Raw genomic sequence first — 27,380 nt, forward strand, 5'->3', positions numbered from 1 at the left:
CCCTCCTCTTCTCCCCCCTCCTCCTCCCTCCTCTTCTCCCCCCTTCCTCCTCCCTCCTCTTCTCCCCCCTTCCTCCTCTTCTCCCCCCTCCTCCTCTTCCTCCCTCCCTCCTCCCCTCCCTCCCTCCTCCCCTCCCTCCTCTTCTCCCCTCCTCCCTCCTCTTCTCCCCTCCTCCCTCCTCTTCTCCCCCCTCCTCCTCCTCCCTCCTCCCTCCTCTTCTCCCCCCTCCTGCTCCTCCCTCCTCTTCTCCCCTCCTCCTCCCTCCTCCTCTTCTCCCCTCCTCCTCCCTCCTCCTCCTCTTCTCCCCTCCTCCCTCCTCTTCTCCCCCCTCCTCCTCCTCCCTCCTCCCTCCTCTTCTCCCCCCCTCCTGCTCCTCCCTCCTCTTCTCCCCTCCTCCTCCTCCTCCTCTCTCCCCTCCTCCTCCCTCCTCCTCCTCTTCCTCCCTCCTCCCCCTCTTCCTCCCTCCTCTTCCTCTTCTCCCCTCCCCTCCCTCTCTCCTCTCCTCCTCCCTCCTCTCCTCCTCTCCTCCTCCTCCTTCCTCCTCCCTCCTTCTCCTCTCTCCCTCCTCCTCCTCTCCCCTCCTCCTCCTCTCTCCTCCTCCTCTCCTCTCCTCCTCTCTCACAAGTTGTTTCTGATGAAGTTTTAATCTCCACCCTGCCTGCCGGTTTCTCCCAGGAAATTGCAATCTTTAAAATAAATAAACGCGGAGCCGCCGAGCTACTTCTCCCCGACCGAGCACTCCTCGCACTCGCACTCATCCACCCACCTCCGGACCACTGTTCAAGAAAATTACAGTCAGTGTTTCATCCGGCCTGGATTTTGTGCTCACCATCACTCTCACCGCCTCCGCCTCCACTCGCTCCCTCTCCCGATACCAAACAGCCCAACTGCAAGGGGGCGGGGGTAGGGAGGCGAGTGACGCGGGGGGCGGGGCGGGGAGTGATGCGAGGGGCGAATGACGCGATGGGCGGGGCGGCGAGTGACGCGTGGGGCGGGGGGGGCGGTGCTAGCCCACCATGTCATCAACCAGGGAGCGCGGGGAGTTCCTGGGATTGAATCTCTCTTGGTGCAGCACTCTGGGTATTCTGACACAAGAAAGCTGTCGTAGCTTGTCACATGATCAAAGATGAAATAATCATGTGGGACAAAACCATATAATTTCCGTTTTTGATTATTTTAAAAACAATTACTGGACAAATAGTTTAACAGCTCCTTTCACGACCACCGGACGTCTCAAAGCGCTTTACAAGGGGGTATTCTGAAACAAGGGCTTATATTGGCAGAAGCAGATCTGAAAAAAGGGGTATTCTGACATAAGGTGGTATTACACAAGGGGGGATATTTTCTGATGCAAGGGGTATTCTGACACAAAGGTTATTCTGACACAATAACAACAACTTGTATTTATATAGCACCTTTACATAGAAACATAGAAGATAGGAGTAGGCCATTCGGCCCCTCGAGCCTGCTCCGCCATTCAATGAGATCATGGCTGATCATCCAAATTCAGTACCCTGTTCCTGCCTTCTCCCCATATCCCTTGATTCCTTTAGCCTTAAGAAATATATCCAACTCCTTGAATATATTTAATGAATTGGCCTCTACTGCCTTCTTTGGCAGAGAATTCCACAGGTTCACCACTCTGGGCGAAGAAATTCCTCCTCATCTCTGTCCTAAATGGCTTACCCCTTATCCTTAGACTGTGACCCCTGGTTCTGGACTCCCCGACCATCGGGAACATCCTTCCAGCATCTAGTCTGTCTAGTCCTGTTAGAATTTTATAAGTTTCGATGAGATCCCCTCTCATTCTTCTAAAGTCCAGCGAGTACAAGCCCAATCGACCCAATCTCTCCTCATACGTCATTCCTGCCATCCCAGGTATCAGCCTGGTGAATCTTCGCTGCATTCCTTCCATGGCAAGAACATCCTTCCTCAGATAAGGCGACCAAAACTGCACACAATACTCAAGATGTGGCCTCACCAAGGCCCTGTACAACTGCAGCAAGATCAACCCCCTCGCTACGAAGGCCAACATACCATTTGCCTTCTTAACTGCCTGCTGCACCTGCATGCTTACTTTCAGCGACTGGTGCACAAGGACACCCAGGTCTCGTTGCACTTCCCCTTCTCCCAATCTATTGCCATTTAGATAATAATCTGCCTTCCTGCTTTTGACACCAAAGTGGATAACCTCGCATTTATCCACGTTATATTGCATCTGCCATGCTTCTGCTCAATCACCCAACCTGTCCAAATCATACTGGAGTTTCTCGGCACCCTCCTCACAGCACACACGCCCACCCAGCTTTGTGTCGTCTGCAAACTTGGAGATATTACATCTAGTTCCCTCGCCTAGATGATTAATATATATTGTGAATAGCTGGGGTCCAAGGACCGATCCCTGCAGTACCCCACTAGTCACTGCCTGCCACTCGGAAAAAGAGCCATTTATTCCAACTCTTTGTTTTCTGTCTGCCAACCAGTTCTCTATCCAAGGCAATACCTTGCCCCCAATCCCATGTGCCTTAATTTTACACGCTAATCTCTTATGTGGGACCTTATCGAAAGCCTTTTGAAAATCCAAATACACCACATCCACTGATTCTCCCTTATCTATTTTACCAGTTACATCCTCAAAAAATTCCAGTAGATTAGTCAAGCATGATTTACCTTTTGTAAAGCCATGTTGACTTTGTCCAATACGGTCACTTTTTTCCAAGTGTTCTGCTATTACATCCTTTATAATGGACTCTAGCATTTTCCCCACTACCGATGTTAGGCTTACTGGTTTGTAATTCCCTGTTTTCTCTCTACCACCCTTTTTGAACAGTGGGGTAAAATTAGCTACCCACCAATCCATGGGTACTGTTCCAGAGTCTATCAAATTTTGGAAGATGACCAGCAATGCATCTACTATTTCTAGGGCCACTTCCTTAAGTACCCTAGGATGTAGATTATCAGGCCCTGGGGATTTATCGGCCCTCAATCCCATCAATTTCCCTAACACCATTTCCCTACAAATACTGATTTCTATCAGTTCCTCCCTTTCATTAGACCCTATGTTCCCCGACATCTTTGGGAGGTTATTTGTGTCCTCCTTTGTGAAGATAGAACCAAAGTATGTATTTAATTGGTTTGCCATTTCTTTGTTCCCCATTATAAATTCCCCTGATTCTGACTGCAAGGGACCTACGCTTGACTTCACCAATCTTTTTCTCTTCACAAATCTATAAAAGCTTTGACAGTCAGTTTTTATGTTCCCTGAAAGCTTACTCTCATACTCTATTTCCCCCCTCTTAATTAATCCCTTTGTCCTCCTTTGTTGGATCCTAAACTGCTCCCAATCCTCAGGTTTACTGCTTTTTCTGGCCAATTTATATGTCCTTTCCTTGGATCTTATGCTATCCCTAATTTCCCTTGTTAGCCACGGTTGAGTCACCTTATTTGTTTTATTTTTATGCCAAACTGGGATGAACAAATTCTGTCGTTCATCCATGCGATCTTTGAATGTTTGCCATTGCCCATCCACCGTCAACCCTTTGAGTGACATTCCCCAATCAATCCTACCCAACTCGCACCTCATACCATCGTAGTCTCCTTTATTTAAATTCAGGACCCTAGTCTCTGAGTCAACTATTTCACTCTCCATCTTAATGAAGAATTCTATCATATTATGATTGCTCCATCCCAAGGGGCCTCGCACAACAAGATTGCTAATTAATCCTTTCTCATTACATAATACCCAGTCTAAGATGGCCTGATCTGTAGTTGGTTCCTCAACATATTGGTCCAGGAAACCATCCCGTATACACTCCAGGAATTCCTCCTCCACAGTATTGTTACTAATTTGGTTAGCCCAATCTATATGTAGATTAAAGTCACCCATGATAACTGCTGTGCCCTTATTGCACGCTTCTCTAATTTCCCGTTTAATGCCATCCCTGACCTCCGCATTACTGTTTGGAGGTCTATATACCACTCCCACTAACGTTTTCTGCCCCTTGGTATTTCTCAGTTCTACCCATACAGATTCCACATCATCAGAGCTAATATCCTTCCTTTCAGTTGTGTTAATCCCCTCTTTAACCAGCAATGCTACCCCATCTCCTTTTCCTTTCTGCCTATCTATCGTTTAATGTAGTAAAACGTCCCAAGGGATTATTGTGAAACGAGATACTGTGAAATAAGGGGGATTATTTGAAATAAGGGGTATTCTGAAACAAGGGGGAGTATAAAATGAAACTGAATGCATTTGAATATGGTGCATTAATGTTAATTTCACTATCCTTTTTCCCAGTGGCAGGATATGGGACTCCTGCCCTGTCATGAACTGTGTATGAGTGTACAGTAAATTGCAGCATCACTAGAGAGTTTAACAATGCTGTAAATGGGATAAGATTTTATTATTGACAAGAGCAATGGTACCGCCATCGACTGCTCACACGTGGCTTTGCGGGTGCCGTATATCAATCCAGAGATGTTCCGTAACCGTAAAAGCTACCACTCACTTAATGTGCAGTTGTTGTGCGACCATGCCCAGTGCATCATGATGGTGAATGCCCAGTATCCTGGCAGCAGTCATGATGCCTTCATCCTGCACCAGTCCTGGCTGATGACTCCCCTCTGCAACCCCATCACTCATGGCCAGCACTCATATAATGACAGCCATGCTACCATGAGGAATGTCATCGAGCAGACCATCGGGGTGCTAAAGCAACCGTTCTGCTGCCTTGACTGCTCGGAAGGAGCCCTCCAGTACATGCCGGAGTGGGTGTCCCACTTTGTGGTGATCTGCTGCATGCTCCACAACTTGGCCATCATGAAGGTGCAGCCCTTGCCACCACAGGTTTCAGGACCATCTCGGGAGAAGGAGGAGCAGGAAGAGGAAGAGGAGGAGGAGGAGAAAGGGAGGAGACAGGCAGCAGAACCTCGTTCCGGACAGGCTGAACATGAGCGCCTCATCAGACTCCAGTTCCAATGAATGAAACCACAGATCCCCATTGCTCATGTAGGGGGTGACGTGTGCCCAGTCAGCTCTGCCCCTGACTGTCTGAGCGGTTCGAATCGCTCCCACACCCCTGGGTTCTAGACACCGGACTTAGGTACAGGCGGCGATACAGAAAAACGAGTAGACAACTGGTTCGGTGCAAGGAAACCGTAATTTTTATTAAAGGCAAAACAAAATCACAATACTGAGAATTACTAGGATAATTACAGTGTAGGGGGTGGTGGTGGGGTTGGCGCGTGCGCCCAGTCAGCTCTGCCCCTGACTGTCTAAGCGGTTCGAATCGCTCCCACACCCCTGGGTTCTAGACACCGGACTTAGGTACAGGCGGCGATACAGAAAAGACTCGAGTAGACAGGTGGTTTGGATGTAAGAAAACCAAGATTTTATTGAAATAGAAATTAACACAATCTTATGAGAAGTTACTAGTATAAAATTACAGGCAAATACAAAAAACTATACTTATACAGGGAATGGGGAACACACGGCACATCGAGGGAAAACAACTATCTTAACAATCCCCTTATCCTTATCCCACCCCCTATACCTAACTAGATTAAGCTATAAGGGGCCAGAATTCATGCTCACCAATCAAAGATCTGCTGAATTCAAAACAGCGCTGGGGTTTGGGGTTCGCTCTTTGTGCTCTCTGGAGCCTGCCGTCATCACGTGGTCTCTGGGTGCTGCAAGGGAGTTGTCCAGGTACGAGTACCCCAAAGTTAAAGTCTCTGCTTGGGTGCTTTACCTCGCAGGGATGATGGTTCCTCTTCCTCGGTCGGCAGTTGGAATTCGCATGAAGATAGTCACAGGTCGACTGGATTGAAGGCCCGATTATTCGAAGCTTTTCTTCAATCGTCTTCCCATCCGTCTTCCCAATTCATCTTGCCTCCTCGCCTCGTCGCGTCCCGCCTCGCCTGGCCTGGTTTGTCCGTGTCCGTCTGGTGCAATGCCGGGTGTTCCTGGTGGAATGGGGAAAGGCACGGGCAGTGGCCAGGGGGTAAGTGTGGGACGGGGGAAGAGCAGCAGCCACGAGGGCGAGGAGCAAGAAGAAGAAGAGAGAGATTGCTACCCGGGGCCTTCAGTTATACTCCTTCGGATGGCCCTTATCTGCGCGCCAAATCAAGTTAGTTCTTTGTCCCAATCTTGGTGGGCTAGTTTAAATTATGGTAGCAATCTAAACTAATTGTTTTTAGATGGCCGGTAATCGTATCTACTGGCCTGATTATCGAGTTGTTTTGTTATTAATACATCTTAATGGGCCTGTCCAGCCTCGATGGCTTCCCTAAGCTGTTCCCGATTATTTATGCAAACTGCTTGATGGCCTTAAGTATAGGCCTAACTGGGTTTTGATCTGTCTCCGATCTGGCCTAATACATATTAAAGTCCTGTCTGCTTTTCAAAATACAAAGGCCTCTCTTCACAGAAACTGCAGCTTTGGTTTTGATTTCTCCACAAGCTGCTTGTGCCGCAGAGTCCAAGCTTTTTAAAATCTTACAGGCTTTTGGCCACGAGGCGCGGACGCCATCTTGGGTACCTCTTTTTTTTTTAAATGTCTACGCAGGGTCCCTTTTATTAATAATAACCTTTGGGGAAATGTAGAAATTTTGTGAATCCTACAACAGGCATATGAAAACAATACACTTATTTGGGAATGGGGAACACACGGCACATCGAGGGAACAAACACATTAAAAATCCCCTTATCCTTATCCCATCCCCAATACCTAACTAGATTAAGCTATGAGGGGCCAGGGATTCATGCTCACCACTTTCAAAACCTGTTGATTTAACTGGTCGTGGGTTTTGGGGTCCACTCTTGCTGTCCTTTGGGGTGTGTCGTCACGTGGTCACAGGGCGCGGCGATGGAGTTGTTTGTGCGAAGCACCCTCCTTTTCCTCCGTTAACATCTTCGTTGAGTACTTTGTCGCAATGGGTCTTCTTCTCCTTCTGGTGGATTGGTCGCCAACGGTTTTATTACGGTTGGGGCTCGGTTGGCAGTTTATATTGTCAATATGCTTTTACTACCCATGCTTTGAACGCCAACTTATTCATCAAACGCCAGCTTATAACTAGGCCGTTTGTCCCTCAACGCGTCTTTCCGCTGCCCTTCTCTGCCTTTACCGGTTTTACCGTTTTTCTCATCTCGTCTGCCCGTTCATGGCCCCGTATGTCCTGTGCGTCTTTGAATTGGGTCTCGTTCTCCTCCCGCGTTCGGCCCTCGGTGTAGTAATGGGCGTCCTTGGTGTTGAGCGGCGCGGGGAGGGAGAAGAGAGCCTGCGACGAGGCAAGGGCAAGCGCGAAGAGCAAGCGGCCAGAGCAAGAGACCTTGGCTACCGGTGGGCCTACAATTATACCCGGTTCTTCATCCCTTATCTGCGCGCCAAATCAGGTCAGTCCTTTGTCTAACTTTTGGCGGGCTCGTCCAAAGTGATTATGGTCATCCACTTTAACGGCTTTTGGGGCGGTTGTCTCCTGGTTTAATGGCTCCGATATCCTGGCTGTTCGTTATTTATGAAATTTAATTGTCCTTTTCCTGGCTTGATGGCTACTGTGAGCTGTTACCGATTATGTATGCAGAAACTTAATGGCCTCAAGATTAGGCCCATTCTGACTTGATCTGTTCCAAGATGAAGAATGCATAATCTGTGTTTACCTAGCTGTCTGGCTTTACAAAGTCTTTCACAGATTCATGCATGTTAGGTTTCGTTTCAGGTTTTGAAAGTGCCTGCCTTTTGCAGGGCCTTGCTTTTAAAATCCTGTACGTTTTTGGTCACGAGGTTACAGAAGCCATTTTGGATACCCTTTTTTAATAACTTGTCCATACTGGGTCCCTTTATCCATAACTTTTGGGGAATGTGGGAATTTTGAGAACCCTACACTCACCACTTCCATATCTTACAATCCCTCTGTCATGGAACATCATTGTCTTACTGGGAGTGAAGCGGAAATGAGAGCCACCACAAAACAAACATTCCAAACATAATTTAAAAATTTATCCAACGCAAATCAAAGCAACAATGTTAGGTAATCACCCTTGTGCATTCCCTTAGTGTCTATCTTTTGTGGACCTTTTCCTACTCTAGTACTCCTACAAAGTGCTTCCTCAGTGGCTGTAGCATGGCTGGTGGGAGGCTGCTGACTTTCAGTGGGGCACAATGCAGATGGCCTTGCAGGACAACCTCGAGCAGCTCTTGGCCTAGAAAGCCCAGCTGTAGACTGCACCACCGTGGCATGGGCAGCAGCAGTCTGGGCTGGGTGGATGACGAGCAGCAGCAAGGGCACTGGCGGAATGACAGTGGTGGGAGTACGAATGCTGTCTTCCTGAGAGAGGATAGCAGGTTCTTGCTCCATGGAGCCACTGCCAATCCCCCGGGGCAGCATTTCAGCGTTCCTAGCCGTCTGTTCGGGGATTGCTGGAGTGCTGTGAGACCCTATAAGCCCCTTTCCACACTCATAAACCCAGCCACAGTGGCAGCAGTCTGAGCTTCCACTGCAGCACTGAGACATTGGGTCACTTCCGCCTGTGCTGCAATGGAAGCTGCGACATCATCCATCACACACAGCATCATGGCTGTGTCTACTAGGTCTCTCAAGGAAATCACGGGCTCCAAGCTCTGCACAAAGCCCCGTGCAATATTGGAGCCGGACTCCTCCATGCTCCTTAACACTGACAAGAGGTTCTCTGGCAGGCTTGCCATTGCACCAAGCATTTCTGTGTGCATGCCCATCACCCTTCTTCTGATGGCCGCCCCATCGAGGTCATCATCTGAGTCCTGTGCAGCAGAACCTGTTCGTGAACTCGCCCTCCAGGGAGCTGGCACCTGAGCTACCCTTTCCCCCTGGCCTGGCTGCAGCCCACTCATGCCCGGTGACTCACCACATGCAGATCCCACCTCTATACTACCCTTTAAATGAAGCGCAGTGCCATTTTCTGAGCAGGTGTCTGCGAGTGTCAGATGCAGTGCCAGTGTGTCTTCTCCATCACCGTCCTTCTCAATCATTTTGGGGACTGGCTGGTCAGGTTGGAGTTTTCTTTCTTTTCTTTCCAGTTTTGAAGAAGGGGTCGACCCGAAACGTCAACTCAAATTTCTGTCCATGGATGTTGCCTGACCTGCTGAGTTTTTCCAGCATTTTCTGTTGTTATTTTGGAGTTCTTGGGTATCTGAAAGGAGAAAGGCACAAGGGTTGGGTTGTGTTGAAGGGCGGGGGGGGGGTGCGGGGGGAAGCAAGATACCCATGCATACACAATCAGCAGCTTGTAAGTGAGAAGAGATTGTGGGATGAGGGAGAAGTGGGATATGAGAAGAATTAGGTATGAGCATACCATCATCATCAGCAATGCTTTCAGCTTCCCCACTCGTCACAGACTCTGTGACTGCCCCATCAATTATATTGAGAACTGCTTCCTGCAGCTCCATCAGTTTCTGAAGTCTGGCTTCCCCTCCACCCATCTGCCGGTGCTCCCGGCGGTTGTGTGCCACCTTTGCCTGAAAGGGAAATGTGTCAGTGAATGTGGTGCAATGTGTTTGGTTGATGTGTCATGGCTGAATAGCTGGCAGTGTGTGCAAGGTGTGATATGTGGGTGTGAGTCTTGCAGCAGTGGTAAGTGTGTGAGGGTGAAGTGAAGCTATGATTGTGAGGAATGAGTGGTGATTGCTAGAGATTGTTGGTAGGTTAGTGATGTGGGTGTGGTGCATTGAGCAGTGTGTGAGGCTTGTGGTGCAGATGGTGGGATATGGCATTTGATGATGCATTCACTCACCTTGACCACTCGTGTGAGGTCATTAAACTTTTTGCAGCACTGGATCCAGGTCCTGGGGACAACATTTGTCACAGTGTCAGCTTGAGTGATCTCCTCACACAGCCTTCTGGTGCTCAGCCTTGAAGGCCTCCTGCCTCCCTGTGGGTAGAGGACCTGATGGCCTCTTTGTTCCCTCAGGACCAAGGCCTCCAAGCCACATCCGAAAATCTCCTTGCCCTTTCTCTTGGCTGGTTGCTTTTGCAACAAAGCTCCTCCCCTTTAAGTAGTGCAGAGAGCCTCGGCCAAACTTTATTGGCCAGTAGACAGCACCCGATATTGGCCTCCCGTTCAGCACTAATCCAACCAGCAATGCGTTTAGCACTAAGATCAGCGCTGCAATCATTATAACGAGCAAACAGCACGAATTTTGCGTGCTGCCTGCACCACTTTGAACGGGCGCAGGCAAAGAGCGTTGCACGATGCCTGCGGCCGTTTTCGGGCCTTATCCAATTTCTCGGCCTAAGTCTCTGCTTATAATGTCAAGGATCCCGTATGCTTTTTTAACAGCCTTCTCAACTTGTCCTGCTACCTTCAAAGATTTGTGTACGGACACACTCAGGTCTCTCTGTTAAAGTATCCCTTTTAAAATGGTACCATTTAGTTTATATTGCCTCGCTTCATTCTTCCTACTAAAATGCATCAGTTCACAATTCTGTGTTAAATTGCATCTGCCATGTGTCTGCCCATTTCACTAGTCTGTCTATGTCCTCCTGAAGTCTGTTACTATCCTCCTCACCCTTCCTTTGACCAACATTTTACTATTTATATGTTTTTTAAAGACTTTTGAGTTCCCTTTTATGTTACCAGCTAAACTATTCTCAGCCACCCTTTGCCCCTCTTATTTCTTTTTTCAGTTCTCCTCTGTACTTTCTGTACTCAACTTGCTTCTCTGCTGTATTATGAGCCTAACATTTATCATAAGCCTCTTTTTGTGTTTCATCTTAATCTCTCGGGGGGAAAAATTCAGTTGGTTAGTGCCTCCCATTAGCACCTGCAGAGGGCGGTAACGGTGCGCTGATGCAGTAGCGCTGGGGTAAGGCAAATCCAACGGCGCACGGCAAATCCGGACCACCCGTTGCGCTGCCGGTACGAGGTACCGCCGGGGACTTCAACACCAGGCAGATTGTGATGTCAGTGAGTATGCAACGCTCACTAGGTGCCTGATGTGCAAAATTGATTTTTGCCACTTATCTTTGCACCTCGACCAGACAGCAACAGGGAGAGGAGGCACACAGCTCCAGGACGCTGGCTCCAGGGACGTTATTTAAAGGCACCCGCATTCATCACTAGCAGCTGTCAGGGCAGGTTAGTTTCAGTGGTTTCTTGTCAGATTCACCCAATGGATCACTTCCTATGAGTAATTTCAAGGTTCTTTTTTATCAGCAGTCTTCTGGCAAGTGCAAAGTGCCTATATTTATTGTTCAAAGATTCAAACTGCTACACTTAGCAACATTAATGGGGGGCTGTACTGGCATGCCATCTTGCCCTCCAGGATCTATGGCGGAGGGAATGTAGGCAGCCAGAAATATGGGAACATGTGCGCAGAGGGATTAGAAGGGACATCAGGGCTCTCACCAAGAGGCCATATCCTCCGAGGGTATTCCGACAGCACCTCTCCTACCTTCAATTAAGTGAGCAGCAGTGTATTAGAGAGCTCTGCATCACCAAGGTGGTGGTCACAGAACTCTACCACCTCCTCCAAACAGTCCTCCAGCCTCACACCAGGATGACTTAAACCCCAGATCCCTTTTGCTCACCACATGCCCATCATACCATCCCTGTGTCATGCCATGTCACAGCATCCTCCTGGGCACAAAGGTGAAATGAGAGAGACTACAAAATATTGCAAACACCATTAATAAATTTATGCATAAACATATCACACATATCACATGCATTCTAATAACTAATGACCCTTGTGCCTACCATAGTTGAATAGCTGTCATTGTATGCAAGGCATGAAATGTGGGTGTGAGTGTTGGTGGGTAGAGATTGTTGGTGGGTGAGCACTGGGGGAGTGGTGCTTTGGGCAGTGTGTGAAGCTGTGGTCCAGATGGTGGTATGTAGCATTTGCTGAAGCATTCAATCACCCTGACCACCCGACTGAGGTGGATCTGCCATGAGCAAACCTACTTCAGTCCTCTGGCTCCTTCTCCTTGTTCTGCTTCTCCTTGCCGAGGCAGCTGCACAGCCAGCAATGCTGAGAATGAGGTGCTGCAGTATCAATGAACCTCCCCTTTAAGAACTGGGAAAAGCCTGTGGCAATGATGAGTTGAGATTAGACTGCACCCGATATTGGTCCACCCTTTGAGTGAAACACCACTGAGCTAGACCTTTATGACTTGATTTAGCGCCCCAATCATTTCTTTGAGCAGTGAGAATGAATTTTGCATGTAATCTAAAGCATTAGCGCCTGGTGCTAATTCTCAAACTTTTCTAAAGATACCACCCATTCCTGGGCTATAATGAATTTCTAGCCCTTAATCTTTAGTCATCCAGGGAGTTCTAGTTTGGACACCCTTCTTTTCCTCCTTGTGGGAATGTGTCTCGTCTGTACCCAAACTATCTCCTCTTTGAAAGCCTCCCATTGCTCATTTACTGTTTTTCCGGCCAATCTCTGATTCCAATCCACCTGGGCCATATCCCCTTTCAACTCACTGAAATTAGCCCTCCTCCAGTTGAGTATTTTCATGTTTGAATGTTCCTTGTCCTTTTCCATAGCTACTCTAAACCTAATGATCTTGTGATCACTGTTTCCCAAATACTCTCCCACTGAAACACTGGATGTTAGGTCATAGTTCAGCCATGATCTCATTGAATGGTGGAACAGGTTCGAGGGGCTAAATGGCCTACTCCTGTTCCTATGCTCCAGTTGCCCCACTTCATTCCCCAGAACCAGGTCCAGCATTGCTTCCTTCCTCGTTGGGCTGGAAACATACTGATCAAGAAAGCTCTCTTGTACACATTCCATGAATTCCTCCCCCTCTTTGCCCTTAACACACTTAGTTTCCCAGTCTGCTCTCTCAGTGGATGTAAAAGATCCCATGGCACTATTTCGATGATGAGCAGGGGAGTTATCCCCGATGTCCTGGCCAATATTTATCCCTCAATCAACATCACTAAAACAGATTATCTGGTCATTATCACATTACTGTTTGTGGAAGCTTGCTGTGCACAAATTGGCTGCCACATTTCCTACATTACAACAATGACTACACTTCAAAAGTACCTCATTGGCTGTAAAGTACTTTGGGACATTCTGAGATCATGAAAGGCAGTATATAAATTCAAGTCTTTCTTTCTTCTTTTCAGTCTAAATTAGGATAACTGAAGTCCCCCACTATCACTACTCTATAGTTCTTGCATCTTTCTGAAATTTGCCTGCAAATTTGCTCCTCTATCTCCTTCCCACTATTTGGCGATAGCATGAACTTCCTCTGGCATGGTTGTGTTGCAGTGGAGTTTTTTTTTAGCAAGCTATTCCTTAGATGGAACCTACAAAAAAAAAGGATGAAACAACTTTATTTTTTCAGGGTGGAGAGGGTGGTCAGCGGCCTAAGATATCTATCAAGTCTGCCTCTTAATGGCCTTGATGGCACAATCAGTCCTTTACAGATATGGTGCAAAATGTGGATGGTTGCTTGAGGCTCCACCCCATAGTTGTTCATTTATAATCTCTGGAACAAAGCCAGATCCCAATAAATGCCACTCATCAGTGGTTCACAAAGGGCGTAAGCCTGCAGGTCCTCTGACATCTAAAAAAAAATGCTTGTTTTGACAATTGTGATTAAAATAGAACATTTGATCAAATGGAAACTTATAGTCAGTTTATCAACCAATTTAAATTTATGTAATTTGAAAAAATATTAATTGTTGATTTGACGAAGTCTGTAAAAGCAGCAGGCTTTCAATGAACAGTGTGTCCCACAGGGGAATAGGACCGCTCCCAGCCAGACAGAGGGAGAGATGCACAGGACGTACGCAATACCTCAGACAGAAACAATCCATTAAGAGACAATAAGCAGATGTGCAGCAGCATCTACTTCCGCCATATGGATCAAGGACTAATTAATAGAAAGAACTGTAACCAAATTGTATTAACTTTTATAGACAACTGAAGTGATCTTTTTTTTCCCCACACTTAGACACGACAAACACGTACCACTCTTTAACCTATCATAGTAAAAGATCAAACTTAACATGAAATCCTTATATATTTCGACCTGGAATATCCAAGGTCTACGCTCTTCAGTGCGAGAAGTGAAAAGTAGGACCCCAGAGTTCATAGATGAAACTAAAGACCTAGATATTATCATTTTACAGGAAACTTGGTATAAAGGAAAAGGACACACTGGCTGTCCCCAAGGGTACACTGAGCTGGTGGTCCCCTCCAATAAATTACCAAGTGTAACCCAAGGCAGAGACTCCGGAGGCATACTGATCTGGTTTAAAACAGAACTTAAGAATTACATCAAATTTATAAAAAAGGGTGAAAACCATATGTGGCTCAAACTTGAGAGGGAGATTATCTCAAACACCCAAGATGTTTACATTTGCGCACTTTATATCCCTCCAATCGATTCCCCGTACTTTAAAGAGGACACCTTCTCCAACATAGAGGGGGAAATTATCCAATACCAGGCCCAGGGGAACGTGTTGATCTGTGGGGACCTCAATTCAAGAACGGGCGAAGAACCAGACTTCACCAATAATCAGGGAAACAATTACGTTTTCGGGAATAACCACTTTGACATCCCTTCCCTTCCATACAGGCATAACTGCGACAAGCAGTCAAATACCAACGGAAAACAGCTACTACAGCTCTGTCGAAACCTGGGTCTGTACATTGTCAATGGTAGGTTCATAGGAGACCTCCTAGGAAGATCGACCTATTGCTCACCTCTTGGCTGCAGCACAGTAGACTATATGATTACAGACTTAGACCCATCCTCTTTCAGAGCATTCACAGTCAAACCACAAACAACACTGTCAGATCACAGTCAAATTACTATGTTCCTCAAAAAGACAGAAACAAACAACATAGAAACACAACCCAGTAAACTGTACAACACCAAAAAATCGTACAGATGGGCCAAAAACGACACGGAAAAATACCAGAAAACAATTAGCAATGCATCAACTCAAGCTCTCTTAGACACCTTTCTGGATAACATATACACTCACAATAAAGAAGGCATAAACCGGGCAGTTAGTAAACTAAACAATATTTTTGATAATTTGGCAACAAATGCAAACTTGAAAGCTCGCAAGAACAAACCCAAAACAAAAAACTATGAAAAATGGTTTGACCGAGATTGCCATAACATGAGGAAAAAACTTAGAAAAATATCAAACCAAAAACACAGACATCCAGAAAACGAGGAACTACGCCTTACTTATTGTCAGACACTAACACAATACAGAAACACACTCAGAACCAAAAAAGAGCAATATATTAAGAATACACTCAGCTCCATGGAGGAATCCATTGATTCCAATTGTTTCTGGGAAAACTTGAAAACACTACACAAAAAACAACACGACGATTTGGCCATTCAAAATGGGGACACATGGGTAAACCACTTTGAAAAATTATACCAGAAAAACACACTAAGACCAGAGCAACACCAAATATGCAAAAAACTGGAAAAGCTAGAAATGGCCATAAAAGATAACCAAAACCCGCTAGACGCCATAATAACAGAAAAAGAACTTCTTGAAAAACTCAAGGACCTGCGACCAGGAAAAGCCTGCGGGACAGATGGCATACTAAACGAGATGATTAAATACACAGACAACAAAATGAAACTGGCTATCCTAAAACTCTTCAACTTGGTTTTGAGTGTCGGTTATTTCCCTGATATCTGGAACAAAGGACTCATAACGCCCATATACAAAAGTGGGGACAAAATCGACCCAAACAACTATCGAGGCATCTGTGTAAACAGTAACCTGGGGAAGGTATTCTGTAGCATCATAAACAAAAGACTTATAAACTTCCTTGAGGAGCACAATGTCTTGAGTAAAAGCCAAATTGGATTCCTGCCAAACTATAGAACATCCGATCATATCTTCACCCTACAGACCCTAATTGACAAACACGTTCACCATAACAAAAGCAAAATCTACGCATGCTTTGTAGATTTCCAGAAGGCTTTCGACTCCATCTGGCATGACGGTTTATTCCTGAAACTTATCGAAAGCGGGGTAGGAGGGAAAACATATGATGTAATTAAATCAATGTATACAAACAACAAATGTGCAGTTAAAATTGGAGACAAACAAACAAAATACTTCCCACAGGGGCGGGGGGTGACGCAGGGCTCGCCAATCTCACCGACACTCTTTAATATTTACATAAATGGATTGGCAAAACTACTTGAACAATCTACAGCACCCGGCCTCACCCTATATGAATCCAAGGTTAAATTCCTCCTCTATGCAGACGACCTGGTTCTGCTGTCACCAACTAAAGAGGGGCTACAGCAGAACCTGGACCTGCTGGAGTCGTACTGCCAGACTTGGGCCCTGACAATAAATCCCCAAAAAACCAAAGTCCTTGTGTTCCAGCAAAGATCCAAACATCAGGGACCCAAAATAAATTTCACAGTAGGAACAACCAAAATTGAACAAACCACTAACTACACATACTTGGGCTTAAAAATCAGTTCTACGGGAAACTTCAAACTGGCTGTGAATGAACTGAAAGAGAAAGCAAGAAGGGCTTTCTATGCCATCAAAAAATCAATCCAAATAGAAATCCCAATTAGCATTTGGCTCAAAATTTTCAAATCAGTAATTGAACCAATTGCACTCTATGGCAGTGAGGTATGGGGACCGCTAACTCAACAAGAATTTGCAAAATGGGACAAACACCCAATTGAGATCATACATGCAGAATTCTGTAAAAGTATCCTCCGGACTCAAAGGAAAACAGTAAACAATGCATGCAGGGCGGAACTAGGCCAATATCCATTAATAATCACTATCCAAAAAAGAGCCACCAAATTTTGGAATCACCTACAAATGAGCAATCCCCAATGCTATCACTACGACGCCCTGAAATGCCAAGAGCTGACCATAAAGAAGAATACCCTCAGTCAACTAGTCCTGGGACTCAGTGAAGTAACTACTAACAATACTAACAATAACTAGCCCCAGGACAGTGACAGGGTAACACAAAGAATTCGACCCAACACAATCGTTGCTAAGCAAAAGGAAAAATATCTGACATATTGGGCAGAAACAACAAAAACCCAAAGCAAACTCAATTGCTACTTGGCCCTAAACAGACAATACAACATAGCTGAGTACCTGACCATGGTAAAGGATAACAAACTGAGAAGAACCTTGACAAGGTACAGATTTAGCGAACATAGCCTAGCGATCGAAAAAGGCAGACACAGGCAGACCAGGCTGCCAAGAGAAGACAGGATATGCTCTCACTGCAGTCAGGGAGTAGTGGAGACAGAGATGCACTTCCTCACAGCCTGCGGAAAATATCAGGGCATCAGGGAGAATTTCTACCAAAAATTCTCACAAATATGCCCTGATTTCAGAAATCTGAATGACAACCAAAAACTCCCATTCCTACTGGGAGAGGAGAGAAGCTGTGTAACACTGGCGGCACACTATGTTACAGCTTGCCATGAACAGAGGGACAACCAGTAAACTAAGAAAAGAATATATATAAACAATGCGAATGTATATTTATACACTCAGGGATATACCTGTTTATACACTGTATGAATAGAACTGCGTTTATGTGCTAAACCATAAATGTATTTTGATGCTTTGGCAACATAAGATGTAACTTATCATGCCACTAAAGCGATTTGAATTGTGAATTGTGAATTGTGTAATGCTTCTTTTGTTTGTTCCGCTCCAGATGTCTGTTCTGCCTGGAAGCTTCCCAGCATATTATAAATACTCAATTTGGTTCCTGTTAAACATTCAATAAGCTATTTTTTTAAGTACTGTACTGCGTCTACAACTAATGTTTAAACAGGTGCTGTGCCTAAGACCTAGACAGATCTACCTACTTTAAACACCGTTTACACCCCTCCACTGTGATCAATACTGCTGTTGTAATTATGAGTTGATAATAAAACTATGGGCCAGAAATTTGGGTCGGAGGCTTCCCGCTGGGCGCAAGCCCCCGACCTGCACTTACATAGCGCGCCTGCCGTTGTGCAATTCCAATCCTGGGCCTCCTCCAGCTGCCGGTGTGCAGTGCTCGCATATCCCAGCGGCGAAGTTAGTTCGCAGCATCCCTGGAATCACGTGGGCCATGGCGAACCAATCGGAGCAGGGAATCTCCATTCATAGATTTGACAGGGAGGCCTGTCAAATCTATGAATAGAGATCGGCTCCAAAACCTAAGTAAAACTTCAAATACATTTTTTTTTTAAATCACATTTTTAAAAGAACTATAAATTACATAAATTTAACTATTTTAAACAAAAATTAAATGTTTGAAAAAATTTATTAAAGTTTTTAATGAGGCTAAAAATAAACTTACCTTTCTTTAAAGTATTTTAAAATGATAAACCTGTGGAAAAAATGTTTTAATTTTACTTAATTAACCTCTTACCTTGTTAAAAGCAGGCCTTGCGCTTGCTTTTTTCACGCACAGCTGCTAGGGACTTACCCGCACGGGGAAACCTGTAAAAAAAATCGGAAGTTCCAGGTCTACGCGCTGCCTCTCCGGCGCATGCGTTTGTCCTCCGAACCCCTTCCTTCAAGGGAACGGAAGTTCCGGTTTCCAGCGCAGGCGCAGTGCATGCATGAAACTGGCACCTCCATTGGCCTTATGGGTGAGTACACAGCGCATACTCACCCGTGGGGACCCAAATTTCTCGCCTTAAGATTGTCGTAACTATGAAATTGCACTATTAATGAAACCTTCACCCAATGTAATAATATATAAACATGAAGGTTAAAATACCAAGAATGAAAAAGGATAAAAAATTACTAAAACAAAAAGAAAACCATGAACCATACTCAAATGGAAAAAGTAACAACTTTTAAAAACCTGACTAACAAATGTAAAGTGCAAAAATAAAAAGAACAAAAATCACATAAGAGAAAATACATATCTAAAGCAAAGGCCCCAATGTTGACAGGGGCGGGTTTTCCGAATGGGGGGATGGAGTTTCGGTTTCCCCGCATGCTGGGGAGTTTGAACGCCGCAGTGTGTGTATTTTGTTTGACAGGATCCCTGCCCGGAAGTCAGCCTGATTGACAGGCTTGGCTTCCAGTTGAGCAGGGAGCGCTCCAGAGCAGGCCGCAGCTGCAGGTAAGAAGCCCTCAGCTGCTAGTGGGAGCATGGGGGGCATCCAATCCCCAACCTCGGGGGGTTCCGATCTTGGGGGTCCGATCCCCAATGGTTCCGATCTTGGGTGGGTCTGATCCTCGACCCTGGGGGGGGGGTGATGTGCCTCAATGAATCCGTTGACGCTGCTCGGCCCTTGAACACCGGCTGTGCTCTGCTCTCTCTCGCCTCTCTCCCCCGTTGATGCCGCTCGGTCCTGAACACCAGCTGCGCTCTGCTCTCTCTCGTTGATGCTGCTCGGCCCTTAAACTCTGGCTGCGCCCCTTGCGCTCTGCCCTCTCTCTCTCCCCCGTCGACGCTGCTCGGCCTTTTTCCGTGCCGCTCGGTCGGCTCTAGCCGCCACTGTCCGGGAAGGGTCTGCGCAGTACCTGTTGCCAGCCCGTTTCACTGGACCACCGTGGCTGGAAAGTCAAGCCTGGCTCTTGACAGCCTCCCCTGCGATGCCCGTGCTTCTAGACTCGACCTCCTTCCACTGTTCTCCAGGAGCGAATCCCTGGGAGGTGATGCAGAGTTGCAGGTAGGTTCGAATCTTCCTCGTCGCCAATGTTAGATCCGGGTATCTTAATGTTGTGTCCTTCAATAATCAGACAAAGACTGCAGGGAACAATCAACAGACTGCAGGAGAAAGAAGGGGAAGTTATGTTACATGATGCCCTGAGTGATCATCTCATGCCCCCCATGGTGGAAGAGCCCTTACATGATGCCCTGAGTGATCATCTCATGCCCCCCATGGTGGAAGAGCCCTTACATGATGCCCTAAGTCAAATGTGCATGTGTGTGCCCAGAAAGGGCCATGGGTGCTTGCTGGCACATGGCCATAGGGGCATCGTGCACCCTGTAGCCATAAAGTCAGGTGCAGATGGAGGGATTCAGAAGTTTGAATAAACACCACTCACCCTCACGACCCGAGTGAGGTCGTTGAATTTCTTCCTGTACTGTACAGGGCTCCTGGTCACTGTTGTGTATGTACCTTTAAGAGAATAACTGGTCTCAGACTGCAGTACCGGCAGTGACCACCCCTGTATAAAAGGCGCTAGTGAGCCTCTGTTGTTTCAGTTTCACTATTGACTTCCATCAGTAAAGACTTGTTTTGTTCAACTCCTGCTGTCCGTGTCGCAATCATTCACGGACGTAATACTGACGACGAGCAGATACGAACCTACCTACAGTCTGCACCACCTCCTGGGATCCATTCCTGCAGCGAAGTGAGCAGAGGTCGAGGCCAGAAAGAAAAGAAAGTAAGAGGCAGTAGAAACGGGCGTCGACCGTGGGCATCCGCCCCTGTGTTTGCGGAGTTGAGGATTGCTGGAGAAGCTGTCGGAAGCGGGGCCTGGTTCCTGTCGACGGTGCTTCAGCTAATCGGGCTGGTGGCAGGTAGTGCACTGATCCTTCCTGGGCTGCGGCGGTCGCGAACTCGAGCGGGTGGTTGGCAACGGGGCCGAGCAGCGTTGTCGGGAAGAAGAGAGAGAGAGGGTGGGGCACACAGGGCGCGGCCGGTGCTACGAAGCCGGGCTGCGTATAGACCCGCGAAGAGGGAGGCAAGAGTCCCACAGGGTTGTTCCACGACGGGAAAATAATTAAAAAAAAGAAATATTAAACGCGCAAGAAACCGCGAGGAGCTGCAATTTGCAACGGGATCTGCGGAAAGCAGCGCTAACAACAGCGGGGAAGAAGGTAAAGCGCGGGAGGCGCCATCTTAATCAGCGGGGAAGAAGGCAAAGCGCGGGAGGCGCCATTTTGTTAAATTGGGGAAGAAGGGAAAGCGCAGGAGGCACCATTTTAGATTTGCAAGATGCCGAAGACTGGCTGTATCACTGCTTTTGATAATACAATAGAGGACTGGACCACGTATGTGGAAAGAGTCAAGGTATATTTCGAGGCAAACGAAATAGCGGAGGAGAAAAAGGCATCGATATTGCTAAACTTAATGGGTGCTAGAACGTACGGCCTATTGAGGGACCTGATTACTCCAGCCAAACCGAAGGTGAAGAGTTTTAACAAAATTGTTGCTGTCCTACAGGAACACCTAAACCCTGCACCGCTGTTGATAGCAGAAAGATTTAAATTCCACAGGAGAACTCAGCATAAAGATGAGAGCAATGCTGAGTACCTTATGGAACTACGCAAGCTATCAAAGCACTGCCAGTTCGGAGCAGGACTGGCAGATACCCTACGGGACAAATTTGTCTGTGGACTCCTGAGTGAAGGAACACAGAAGAAGTTACTCTCAGAGAAAGAGCTGATGCTAGAAAAGGCTTTCAGCGTGGCAGTATCGTATGAAGCAGCAGCCAGGGGAGCTGCAGAAATTCAACAAAAACCACAGGAATCCGGCACCCATGAAATGACACAGGGATTTGCAAAATGTTATCGCTGCGGCAGAACTAACCATGACCAGAAGGACTGCTGGTCCAAAGACAAAATATGCAGGCAATGCGGGAAGATGGGACACATTGCACAAGTTTGCAGGTCTGGGAAGAAGACCAGCGACAACAAAAAGGCTACTAAGGAACCGTACAAGAAAGTACAAAAGATGACGGACAGTAGTTCCGAAGACCAGATGAGCGATAGTGAATCCGGGAACAGGAGACTAAGCTGTCTCAAACTTCACAATGTAATCGCAAAAGAGGATCACCGAACCATTTGGGTCACCCTCATGATAGCAGGGTCCCAAGTTAAAATGGAACTGGATACAGGATCAGCGCTAACCGTCATGAATCGACGAGACTACGAGCGGCTATTTTCACACATACCCTTGAGAGAGACATCCATCGTCTTGACGATGTATACGGGGCAAAAAGTATACCCCAGAGGAAAAATAAGGGTGCCTGTCCAATACAACGGCAAGAAAATACGGAAATTGTATCTCTACATACTGCCAAATGGTGGACCACCGTTATTGGGACGGGAATGGATCAGGAAGATAAACTTAGATTGGCACTCCATTCATGCAATGACGGTGGACGCTAAAAAAGATGAAGACGTCACTCCTGGACGATTGTCAACAATCTTAGCTAACGCCAAAGAGGTATTTCAACAAGAACTGGGCACGCTTAAAGGCGTAACCGCCTCGATAAAAATAGAAAAGAATGCAGTTCCCAAGTTTTTCAAAGCAAGAGCGGTACCATATGCAATTCGCCCAGCCGTCGAGGCAGAGCTGGAGAATCTGGAGAAGGCAGGCGTGTTGTCTAAGGTCGACTGGAGCAAGTGGGCGACACCCATCATTCCTGTCATGAAGATAACGTTAAGCAATAAGTCCGGGGAGCCAAGGAAGATTTGCATCTGTGGGGATTTCAAGGTGACGGTGAACCCAGTCCTTCACACAGTACAATATCCTCTTCCAAGGATAGAAGACATCTTCGCCTCACTGTCTGGAGGGAAGCGTTTTACAAAAATTGACCTAGCACAAGCATATTTGCAGATGGAGGTTGAAGAGTCCTCTAGGAAGTATCGCATGATAAACACTCACAAAGGTCTTTACCAGTATCATCGATTGGTATTCGGAGTAGCATCGGCTCCGGCGATATGGCAAAGAGCGATGGAACAAGTCCTGCAAGGGATTCCGGGGACTCAGTGTTACTTGGACGACATCCTTGTGACAGGTGAAGATGACAGTGAACAGCTTAACAACCTAGAACAGGTGCTCACTAGACTACGGGAACATGGGCTGCGAGCCAACCGCCCCAAGTGCGAATTTTTTAAGAAACAGATATCGTATTGTGGCCACGTGATTGATGAAGAGGGGTTACATAAGTCCCCTGACAAAATTGAAGTGGTTGTTAAGGCCCCAGCGCCTGAAAATGTGTCGCAACTGAGGTCATTCCTCGGATTGGTGAATTACTACCATAAGTTTTTGCCGAATTTGTCGACAATTCTGCACCCACTGAAAGCCCTGCTACGAACGGGGGTAGCATGGAAATGGAGCGATGATTGTAAGCGGGCCTTTCAGAAGAGTAAGGACTTAATCACTTCAAGGGAAGTATTGGCTCACTACAACCCAGCACTGCCGATCAGACTGGCGTGTGATGCGTCTCCCTACGGCATTGGGGCGGTACTGTCACATAAATTCCTTGATGGTTTAGAGAGGCCGATAGCTTTTGCGTCACGCTCGTTAACTTCTGCCGAGCGTAACTAAGCCCAGATTGACAGAGAGGCCCTCAGCCTAGTGTGGGGGGTGAAGAAGTTCAATCACTACCTGCACGGTCAAAAATTTACTCTACTAACCGATCATCAACCTCTTGTCTCCATTTTCAACCCTCAGAAGGGCGTACCGATAATGACAGCACAACGGCTGCAGAGGTGGTCCCTTTTCCTAGGGGCACACCAATATGACATCGAGTACAAAGGAACTAAACAGCATGGAAATGCTGATGGATTGTCACGCCTACCGTTGCCAACGGTGGAAGAAGAAGACCTTGCAGTGGATCCAATGGAGTTATTCCACTCGACCATAGTCGAATGTCTCCCTGTGACGAATGCAAACATAGAAAAGGAAACACGGAATGACCCGACACTATCACGGGTCTATGATTTAACGGTGAAGGGATGGCCAGCACATGGCGAACCACTGCTGCCAGCATTCTCGCCGAGAAGAGAACAGCTGTCAGTGTGCAGAGGAACCTTAATGTGTGGATCCAGAGTAGTAATTCCACCTAAGTTGACGGATAGAGTGCTCAATGAGCTTCATGAGGGTCATCTGGGTGGGGTAAAAATGAAGAACTTAGCCAGAGCGTTTGTGTGGTGGCCGGGAATCGATAGAGAAATCGAAGAGATGACCAAGAGCTGTGCAGGATGCCAGAAGGTCCAAAACGCCCCACCACAAGCTCCTCTGCATCCATGGGAGTGGCCCTCATCTCCATGGCAAAGGGTGCACATTGATTTTGCTGGTCCCTTCATGGACTCGATGTTTTTAATTGCGGTGGATGCACATTCAAAGTGGCCAGAGGTAATAAAAATGTCCTCAACCACCACGGAAAAAACTATCACAGTTTTACGAACCATATTCGCTAGGAATGGGCTGCCTGAACAGATTTGCTCTGACAATGGACCACAGTTTGTGTCTGAAGAGTTCCGGAGGTTCTTAAAGAACAATGGTGTTAAGCATTACACATCTGCCCCATATCATCCAGCCTCTAATGGATTGGCCGAGAGGTTTGTCCAAACATTCAAGAAGGCTATCAAGGTAATGTGTAATGAAGATATACCCCTACAACACAAGGTGGACAACTTCTTGTTTGCCTACCGGAATGCGACACATGCGGTTACCAACCAAACTCCAGCCATGATGTTCTTCAATCGAAGACTACGATGCCGCTTGGATTTGGTTAAGCCAAACGTCCGATGAGATGTGGAGAACAGGCAGTTTCAGAATATGAATGAAAGGCCGACCAGGAGTTTTAAGATAGGTCAACCAGTTTTGGCCCGGGACTACCGCACTGAGAAATGGCAGCCAGGAACGATTTGTACATGGCAAGGACCTCTCATGTATACCGTGGACGTTGGAGAGAGCATTGTAAGACGCCATGCTGACCAGATTCTAGAGTCACTGGAAAACGTCAACTCCACACCACGATCTGATACACCTGGTAATGAAATCGACGTACCAATTGCAGCTACTGTAGAACCGGTAATATTGGAAGCAGATGAGCCAAACAACGACATTTATCCCGACTCAACATTGCCAGAAGAACCTGATACCCCAAAGAGGCGTTATCCAGACAGAATCAGGAAGCCTCCTCAAAGACTGAACTTATAATTGCTTAAACTTAACCAATGTATCTAGCAACCATAATTGTGATTGTAATTAGTTATCATTTAGTTGTTAAATGAATGTTATGTACTGTTTATCTAAAAGGGGAGGAATTGTTGTGTATGTACCTTTAAGAGAATAACTGGTCTCAGACTGCAGTACCGGCAGTGACCACCCCTGTATAAAAGACGCTAGTGAGCCTCTGTTGTTTCAGTTTCACTATTGACTTCCATCAGTAAAGACTTGTTTTGTTCAACTCCTGCTGTCCGTGTCTCAATCATTCACGGACGTAATAGTCACCATGCTGCTGGAGTTGACCCTCTGAGAAACATCCCTCCAAGCTCAGCGGTATTCCTTTTGATTCGGCCTCCTGCCATTGTCTGGGTACAGAACATCTCGATGGCGCTCCACTGCGGCCACCAATTGCTCCAGAGCCTCATTGCTGAAGCGCTCTGCTCTCTGTCTCACCTTCTCCATCTGGTCCAAGGTTTTTGCGCCAGAGAAGGGCCTGTGCCGATTCTGCGGCCTACAAGGCACTGAGTGTGGAAGCTGAGGCTGACTGACCCACCCCTTTAAGAGCCGGCCGGCGCCTGGAAGTCTCGTGGTTTTCGGTCATTGAGAGCACCTGCGCTGCGCCCGTCCGCGCCGATATTGGGTTGCGCCGGAAGTTTTGCGCCTTACGAGTCCCGTGCAACGTCTGAAGTCGCGCCTCAATCACCTTTGGGGGCGATGCAACCCAATATCGTGCCAGGTGGCGATAAGTTGCGTCTGGCTATAAACTTTGCGCAGCGCCAGTTCTAACGCCTCAAGCGGGGCTATACCCAATTTCTAGGCCCTACTTTCTGCAATCAAAAGAATAACGTAATTTTGGGATGTTTTAGCAAAGAAAACTAATGTGAATTTCCCAGATTCAGAATACCATTCTCATTTTATTGTAAATTCTCCTCTTATTCTTCACTAGCCTTTCATCAGAATTACTTCAAATGAACCAATTGCACGCTTTCTCAGACAGCAACTGAACAATCTTCAGGAGAAAGTTACACATTATGGAAAGACGCAAAGAATGTAATTTAAAGAACATTTAAAATGGCTAACCTGCAACACGTTAACTTTCTGCGGATCCCCAAGTTGGTGTGACCACCAGGTTAATAAGCAATTACATGATATAAATAATGGGTGATGGTCTTTATATGAAAAAAAATTAGAATCATAGAATGGTTACAGCACAGAAGGAGGCCATTTGGCCCATCGAACCCATGCCGCTCTCTGCAAGAGTACTTCAGCTAGTCCCACTCCTCCCCCCCGCCTTTCCCCGTAGCCCTGCAATTTTTTTTCCTTCAGATGGTGTAAACTATAATGGTCTTGCTTAAATCCTGACTGAAGGTGGCAGTATGTTGCTTTAGAAACTACCATGATATTAATTCTTGAGCAAATATAAAACCTACTTATAAAACAAATGAACAGTGCCCAAACTAAGTGCTCAAAGATCCGAATCAGAATTAAAACCTTTGGTAATGATATTGAGACAAGGATCTGGATAAATATTTGGTTGGAAATGGGACTAGGGGTTATAGGGATTAATATAGGCGGAGAGAATAAAATATGCCATGGAACACAAGACAGGGGAAAGGGGAGGGGAATGTTGTCTGTGGCGGGCAGAAGACCAGTTTTGAATAATGGAGATGATGAATTGCCACATTGGAACATGATTAATTACGGTGATCAAGGAATTTTAATGCAGAACTTGTCTTCAGGAAATTAAAGCAATGGGGGAGGGCCCATGAGAAGGAAGATTATATATGGTCTGTGGAAGGAGTAGATTTGATGAGCCAAAAGGACTTTTCTGCATCCTTACTTTCTTAACATTAGTTTGCTGCTATGTAATTCTTGGTGCAATATCCATCATTTTCTATAAAATATATACCACATAGTGTCGGTCAAGACTTAGTGGTAGCACTCTCACCTCTGAGTCTGTAGTGGGTTCAAGTCCCACTCAAGAGACTTGAGTACAAAATCTAGGCAGACACTCCAGTACGGTTGGAGGTACCGTCCTTCGGATGGATACACTGTCAGGTATAAAAGGTCCCAGTACACTATTTAGATGAATGTGAGGTGATGCACTTTCGTAGGAAAATATAAACTTCACATACACCTCAGAAAATAAGACAGTGAATGGGGTAGAAGAGCAAAGAGATCAAGGGTACAGGACAAATCATTAAAAGCAGCATCGCAAGTCAGCAAAGCAATTAAAAATGCTAGCAAAGCACTGGGATTTGCTTCTAGTGGTATAGAATTCAGAAGTAGTGAAGTTATGTTAAATTTGTATAAGACCCTGGTTAGGCCACACTTAAAGTACTGTGCACAGTTCTGGTCTCCATACTATAAAAAGGACATAGAATCACTGAAGAAAGTGCAAAAAAGATTTACAAGGATGGTACCAGAACTAAGAAATTACAGCTCTCAGGAAAGATTGAACAAGGTAGGGCTTTTAGCTC

At 46.4% G+C, this 27,380-nt stretch overlaps 1 long non-coding RNA gene and 1 pseudogene across 1 annotated transcript in view; both read right to left on the minus strand.

Annotated features, from left to right (window-relative positions):
• The window catches only part of LOC147124484 (uncharacterized), a 49,850-nt gene extending 48,947 nt beyond the window's left edge, over window positions 1–903 (minus strand). The window contains exon 1 of the long non-coding RNA XR_015078370.1: window positions 830–903. This is a non-coding gene — a long non-coding RNA (uncharacterized LOC147124484). The remainder of the gene's footprint in view (window positions 1–829) is intronic.
• Window positions 904–1,202: 299 nt separating this feature from the next.
• LOC147124485 (uncharacterized) lies at window positions 1,203–25,362 on the minus strand (annotated as a pseudogene).
• Window positions 25,363–27,380: the final 2,018 nt, after the last annotated feature.

The sequence above is a fragment of the Somniosus microcephalus genome, chromosome 1 (genome assembly GCF_052327205.1).
Source record: "Somniosus microcephalus isolate GS21.2 chromosome 1, FLI_Smic_1.0, whole genome shotgun sequence".
In the NCBI taxonomy this organism is placed as follows: Eukaryota; Metazoa; Chordata; class Chondrichthyes; order Squaliformes; family Somniosidae; genus Somniosus; species Somniosus microcephalus.